Source organism: Microtus oregoni, unplaced genomic scaffold (genome assembly GCF_018167655.1).
Source record: "Microtus oregoni isolate MIOR12 unplaced genomic scaffold, Mior012 000115F_ref0000277, whole genome shotgun sequence".
Classification (NCBI taxonomy): Eukaryota; Metazoa; Chordata; class Mammalia; order Rodentia; family Cricetidae; genus Microtus; species Microtus oregoni.
Window position 1 is genome coordinate 1,631,646 of NW_024544744.1, and position 7,233 is coordinate 1,638,878.

General features: G+C 41.6%; 1 long non-coding RNA gene across 1 annotated transcript; it reads right to left on the reverse strand.

The window, feature by feature from the left end:
- Nucleotides 1-3,473: 3,473 nt before the first annotated feature.
- LOC121443930 lies at nt 3,474-6,773 on the reverse strand. Its single transcript, XR_005973730.1, has 3 exons — nt 6,758-6,773; nt 5,485-5,602; nt 3,474-3,635 (listed from the first exon to the last, which is right to left on the reverse strand). It is a non-coding gene; the product is annotated as an uncharacterized LOC121443930 (long non-coding RNA).
- Between the last annotated feature and the right edge of the window lie 460 nt (nt 6,774-7,233).

Here is a 7,233-nt window from a genome sequence, read left to right on the forward strand (position 1 = left end):
GTCAATCAGCCATCTTTGCTATCCCTAATTTAGGAGATGAAAACTCATTAGAGGCTTTAAAAGCTCTAGAAAAGAGACTGAATTTTTTGACTTCTCAAGTCAAGTACACCTCTGCTTCACGGAGGATCTTTTCTCTGTGTGTCTGTTGCATGTGTGTGTTTCCCCGCCCCCAGTAAATGTCCTTCTTAACTACTAATTCATTCTCTCTCTCTCTCTCTCTCTCTCTCTCTCTCTCTCTCTCTCTGTGTGTGTGTGTGTGTGTGTGTTTGTGTGTTGTTCAATCCCCTGTGACTGTCAAAACCATCGGCTCTAGGAGAATTCTCCAAACCGTAAGTCCTAGGGGAAAGAGCATTCATTTCATCACCAAGTATAAAAAAGTTTTGGCTTTGCCAGACCAACTTGAAATTTGATGTTCATATCCCTTTCCTAATTTGGAAGACTGTCTTGGTGTGTTTTGCATTCGTGCACTCTCTCTCTCTCATTGTGTATGTATGTTTATGTTTATTTATTCATTCTTACTTTCAATAAAACTAAGTTTAGTTCTGAGACCTTCCTTTTCCCACTTTCTTATTCTTTAAATCTACAGAGAATAAGAACCCATTCCTGCAACCCTCCATGACCTTACCAAACTCACCACAAAGACTGGCAAAGGAGTCACAGACATAAAATGCATGGATACTGTGTCTAAGCTCAATGGGTCTCCTTTTAATGAGCAAAAAGCCAATAAGTACAATCAGAATATAAATAATTGAGAAAGATTTCTTACCTATAGCAGGCAAGGAGAACACAGGAGTTATTTTTAAAGCAGTGTCCTCCTGGGACAAAATAAGTTTGGAAATTTTAATTCAAAGGCCAGGTATATTCATATTAGAAAGCACACTGTAGCTCGGTATGCATTCCTAAGCATGCTCACGCTATGATACGATATATATTGCTGAATATTCTCAGTTTAGGGTTAAAGTTCAAGAAGAGAAGATTGTGAATGCACTGTGTTGGAGGGAATGGACCATGCTTATCTTAATGTCATGGAGAAGATGTTCAAAAGCAAAAGGAACACTTTCAGTCACATGACTTAGGAGGAGAAATGTAAGGTGGAGGAGGAGGGAAAGGAGGAGGAAAAGGAGAAGAATTTAGATTTAGTGCAAACCAAAAGGCAGGACACTTTGAAGATATGTTAATGTGGGAGTCTGCCCTTGCTCGCATCTACCTTTCTTGGCTGCTGACAACAAATTCCTAATAATTTCATCTAATGGATACACTTGGTAAGGAACCTGGTCTCTGGCTAATTACTAGAAAAATATTGTAAAGAACAAAGAGAAGTAACTATAAACCTGGGGCAAGATACCCTCCAGATGATATGTGGCAATCCAGATATGTGGCAATGTCTGGATTCATTGGTTCAACTAGGGTAAAGAGGCTGGTAGTTGCCATTCATTAGGGAGAGGCCAGGAATGCTTCCACGTCCTCTAATGCTCAGGCACCACCAAATGTCAATAGTGCCAGTCTTGAAAAAAAAATTCCCAAACAATAGACTATCACCGCTTCTCTTGTTTACACATCAGAACAAATGGGCAAATTCTTATTGCTAAAGTGTTAATCCTGAGAATTGTAAGGAAAAAACAAGTTCTACAATTTTGAGTCAAATTTGAAGCAAGCTTTTGTGAACAGAGGCAGTGCTTTTGTTCCCTGGCCACCCAGTCCCAAAGAATTACAAGAAACATATATTAATTACAAATTGCTTGACCTATAGCTCAGGCTTATTACTAACTAGTTCTTAAAACTTAAATGAACCCATTTCTATTGATCTATATTTTGCCACATGGCTTCATGTTCTCTAGTATATCTTGTTGCTCCAACAGCTTGTTGGCATCTCCTCTTCCTCTGCACTTCTCCCTGTATCTCTGCTTTTATTATTTTCCACCTGGTTTTATTCTGCCTTGCTATAGGCCAAAGCGGCTTCTTTATTAACCAATGGTTATATAACATTTTCACAGCATACAAAATGGTTATCCCACAAGCTTTAATTAAATACTGACAGGATGGACTTTGGTCAGGACCACTCCCTGGAATTCCTAGCAAGTTGCCCCAAGACATGTGTTATGGGGACTTTTAAGAACAAAACCACACTGCTACCATAGCACTACAATACCCAGCATTCCAGGAAGTTTCCTGATCCTTCAGCAGGTGGAGCTTGCAGGTTAACTGTGGGTCTGATGGAAGATATCACAGATTTTGATTGCAGAACATAGAGAAGACTCTGGGACTTTGGACTAGGAAAGTGGTTGAACATTATAAATGGGGCTTAATGGGGAGTCCTAGAAGAAGCCTGGAAGACAGTACTGCGGGGAGCAATATGAACTGTAGCCGCTCAGCTCAAAAGGTTTCAGAGGGGAGGAACACTAGAGAACATTCTTGTGATACTTTGGCAGAAAATGTGGCTGCTTTCTGCTCTTGTCAAAAAAAAAAATCTATTAGAGGCTAAATCAAACAAATCTGATGGACTGATGTCATTAGCAGAGGAGATCTCACGGTAGCATAATGATGACTCTGCTGTGTGGCTATTAGTGAACCCTGTTGATCTGTAATGAAAAGGAGCAAGCTGAGCAAGGAGAAATATGAAATACACAGTTTGAGGAGGAAAGGAGAACCAAGAAATGTATTGTTGGAGTCAACTCCTTTGCTCAAAGAAATAAAATGTTTAAAGAAAGGCCTGTTTCAAAATGGAATAAAGGAAATGGAGCCCTCAGGGCAAGTCCCTAACCCAGCTAATTCAATAAAGGAAACCATCAGCAAGTCAAAGCTATATCAATGTAAGTCATGAGTGAACCAGTGTACCAACCTTTTTCTTTTGAGTCACCAACCAGCTCTTGACTCATGATGCAGAAACTTATTGGTTATGAATGCTTGGCCTGGCTTAGGCCCATTTCTGGCTAGCTCTTTTAACTTAAATTAACCTGTTTCTATTGATCTATGTTTTGTCTTTGGGCTTTTTACCTTTCTTTCTGTACATTAGTTTCCTGCTTTTTCCAATGTCTGGTTGAGTGGCAGTTGCCTGGCTTCTTGCCCTAGGCATGTCTCTCTCTTTCTCCCTCGTTCTCTTCTCCTTCTTCTTTCTTGAGCTTAGATTTCTCCTCCTACTTATTCTCTCTGCCTGCCATCCCTACCTACCCCTCTCCCACCTAGCTACTGACTGCTCAGCATTTTATTACACCAATCAGGTGCATTAGGCAAGCAAGGTAAAACAAAAGCAATACATCTTTACATAATTAAACAAACGCAGCATAAACAAATGTAACACACTTTTATACAGTTAAAGTAATAGTCCAAAGCATAAACAAATGTAACACATCTTTACACAGTTAAAGTAATATTCCACAATGGACCAGGTTCCAGGTCAACTAAGCAGAGGAACTAGGCAGCTTCAGCCACGTGGTTCTAGCTTTAAAGTCAAGGATACTGGAGTAAGAGGGTTGTTGAACATTCCTACATGGTTAAGAAAAATTGCAAAGGCCAGGCATGTGACAGGGGAATCCCTGCATGGAGGTCTTGAGAGATCATTGTGTGAAACTTTGAAGGTGAAGCCTGGATTGTGTTGGAGACCCCAAAATGCTGGAGATGCCAGAGTTGTGGGGTACCTGTCAAGGAGAAATGCAGACAGGTTGTAGAACTAGCAGAAAAGACAAGTGTGTTGTAATCAACAAAACTGCATGGGCTAAGAGATCCAAGGAGCCAATTAAGTCAGGATTTAGAGTTTGCCCTGCTGGGTTTTGGTCTTGCTTTGATACTGTATTTCCTTGCTGTGTCCCCTCTCTTCCCTTTTAGAATAGTTAGGTACAGTTTGTTCCATTGCATATTGGAGGTATGTGATTTGATTTTGATTTTTATAATAGATTATAGTTAAGAATTTCCTTGAGTCTCAAAAGAGACTTTGAAGGACTGTGTTTTTTTTTGTTTGTTTGTTTGTTTTATGTTGGATTAAATGCACTTTGCATTGTGATATGGCTACCAAGCCTAAAGAGGCCAGGGAGTAGAATTTGGTGGTGTGAATGAGAATGTGTCCCATTGGCTCATATATTGTAATGTTTGGTTCCCAGTTGCTGGAACTGTTCAGGAAAGATTAGATGGTATGGGCTTTTTGGAGGAGTTATGTCATTGGGGTAGGCTTTGAGGTTTCCAAAGCCCATGCTGGGCCCAGACACTCTCTGTCTCTCTGTCTCTCTCTCTGTCTTTCCTGCATATGGTTAAGATGTAAGTTCTCAGCTATATACCCTAGTACTACACCTTTCTGTCAGTTGCCATGCTCGCTGACATGATGATCATGGACTAACTCTATGAAATTGTTAGAAATCCCCCAGTTAAATGGTTTCTTTTATAAGCTGTCTTGGTCATGGAATCTTCCCAGCAATAGAACAGTAACTAGGACAGAGTAGAACTTGCTGGGAAAGGGTTTCAGCAGGACAAAGATGGGATAAGGGAGGGTAATAGGGAATGGAAATGTCTGAAATTTTTTATATACATGTATGAAATGATCAAATAAATATTTTTAAAAATCTTGCTCTAGAAAGTGGACTGGATTTTCTGCTCCTAATGGAAACATTGAAGACTCTGTAAGGGTGTGCTGTCCAAAATTAATTTAAATTAAAATTAGTTCAAATAAATTGAAACTTGAAACTTAATTCCTCATTTGGATTCGCCACATTACAAATGATCAATGGTTAGATGTGGCACGAAAATAATGTATTTTCAACATCTAGAAGTTCTTTGGAAAAGTAAGTCAAAATAAATAAATAAATAAATAAAAATTTAAAAAAAAGAAAAGTAAGTCAAGGAGAGGTCTTCTCCCAGCGACTTCTTAATATCATCCTGCTGTAGCTCTTTATCATGTCACAAGAAACCAAATGTTTAATAAATAGCTTTAAGAAAGATTAATATGACATATTTAATTTATTCACATTGTAAAAGCGATTTTCTAAACTTGAATGCTTCTGAAATATCTGCTGGCATTTCTCTTCATTAAGTGGTGCTTTATTTGTTTATAGATCATCACAGCTGGGGAGAGAGCAAGACCTTAAGCCTGGGATTAGCAACGCAACGTCATGTCATTGGCAGCTCAAGGACACAGGGCAGTTCTGAAACTCAGTCTCAGGGAAAGTTACAGAAGCGTTGAGTTCAAACTGAACTTGTCTAATCTTGAGGGACTTTGATTTGTGCCATCTGTTCGTCGTCAAAGAGGGGGCAAGGCAGAGACAACAGGCAGATATTGAGACAGGAGAAAAAAATATTCTCACCTGGGACGCTGGGTAAAACGGCTCACCAGCAAAGAAGCAAGTTCCTTTACGAGTGGCACCATTTGCTATGAGGCTACCAGCGTAGAGTTTATATTCCTTCCACATACACTTAGGTTAGAACAGGAGTGAGCCAGGTTCAAGGCCTGAAATCACACAACCTGGGGCAGGGTCATGTCTCCCCCTAATTCACACATACCTGTGAATTATAAGCAGCAGCATTAATGTTCACAGTGAAAATAGCTTGCCTTTGCACATCTTGGGAGTCTTATCAGTTATAGTCTTGTCCGGGACTCTCATTTAAGTTTCTTAGCAACCTGTAAAGACAGTAACATCAAACCTGACCCAAATCCTGCATCTAACGATTGTTAAAAGCAATCAGTCCGCACCCACATGTATGTCTTGATTTCTGCGCCCCTTCCTAATGAAGAGTCACACACCCACACTCCGCTATGTCTCTTTCATTTTGAGCGCTGACCCCTTCCTTTGACCTTGTACTCAAACCTATATTAAAATGTCTTTATTAAACCTTACCTCTGCTTCATCAACAGGGTAGTCCTGAGAGTCTCCTCTGTGCTTGCTCTGAATCCAGGTCCCTAAGTAACTAGGGGAACTCCTCGGGCAGCTGAGTGTGACAGTGGGGAGCTGTGCCTCCTTCCTCTGCCCCCCAGAATGCTGACAAAAGGTCTTGGGGAATCTAGAGGAGCAGGCTGATGCGTCCTATGCCACACACAGGTGCACTTTGCCTGATTCCACACTGACTTCCCAAGTCCTGTTCTGTTCCTATCATATCTTCCCACTACTTCCACATCACGGATGAGAAAATTGAGGTTCAGAGACATTAAGTGGCTTTGCTCAAAGTTTACACAGAAGCAGAACCCGAACTGGAAAACAAACATCCCAGTTTCCAAGCTTTCTGTGTTTGATTAGAAATTCTCAGCCGTTCAAAAGCCCTGAAGGAGCAGTCTGCTGTGTGCAGGACACACCCCTGCTGTTCAAACGCCTCCGCTTACCACTAAAGAGAGTGACAGCGCTGTGAAAGAAAATGACCTTCAGTGTGGCCAGAGAAGAGAAGAGGAAATACACACCAACTTAACCTGGACTCCACAGACTGGCAGGGTCAGCATACTCTCCCAGAATTACAAAGTGTATTCTGTAATCCCTCACCCCGAGTGGTTCTGTCTTTAGGAATCCACTGCCTTCGTCTACAGCCTAGTCCCAGAAATTTCTCTCTCCACTTGCCTGTTTGCCTCCAGCTTTCAAGTCCGGCTTCAGGAAGGCTTACAGTCTTTCAGTTTGTAAATTTCCTTTGGAAGAGCTCATTAAGCCCTTTGCTTCTGTTCCTGCCTCCTGTCGCCTCTCCTGGGTTGCGCCTTTTTTGCCCTTTTCCTTTAAAGCCAACAAAGAACCGAGAAAACTCCCTTACGTCATATTCTAAAACACAACTGTGTTTTTATCCCAGGTTTAATTACCAAAAGTGCTGCCCTTCTATAGGTCAGGCTTTTCAGAGAGCTCCATTATGCAGAACAGCAAGCAAACGCGAGATGTAGTCAACCTCACTGGCAGTCCAACCCCGCACAGAGCGGCCACTATCGAAACGCTGTAAACAGAAGTCTCCAGAAAGGAAGCTGCCCTGAGGGCTGTGCCTGACTGATCTTACAAAGCCCAAGCAGTGCTTCTTGAGTTAAGCCTATCTCTGCTTAGTGTCTGGGACAGAGCCGTCACTTGAAAAAGATCCACGCGTAAATAAGCTGAACATGCCCGTCTTCTCACTCTTTGTTCCCCGCTCAGCACCGGTATCCATTCTGTTTACCTCCCCACTGTCTTAGTCCTGGGGCTTTGCACCCCGCTGGAGCACTTCCTGGGGCTTTTCAACTGGACTTAAGCATGAGAAGCTGGAGGGGGAAAAGACAGATCCATCAACTACCTACCTGCTTCTGTTCCCCTG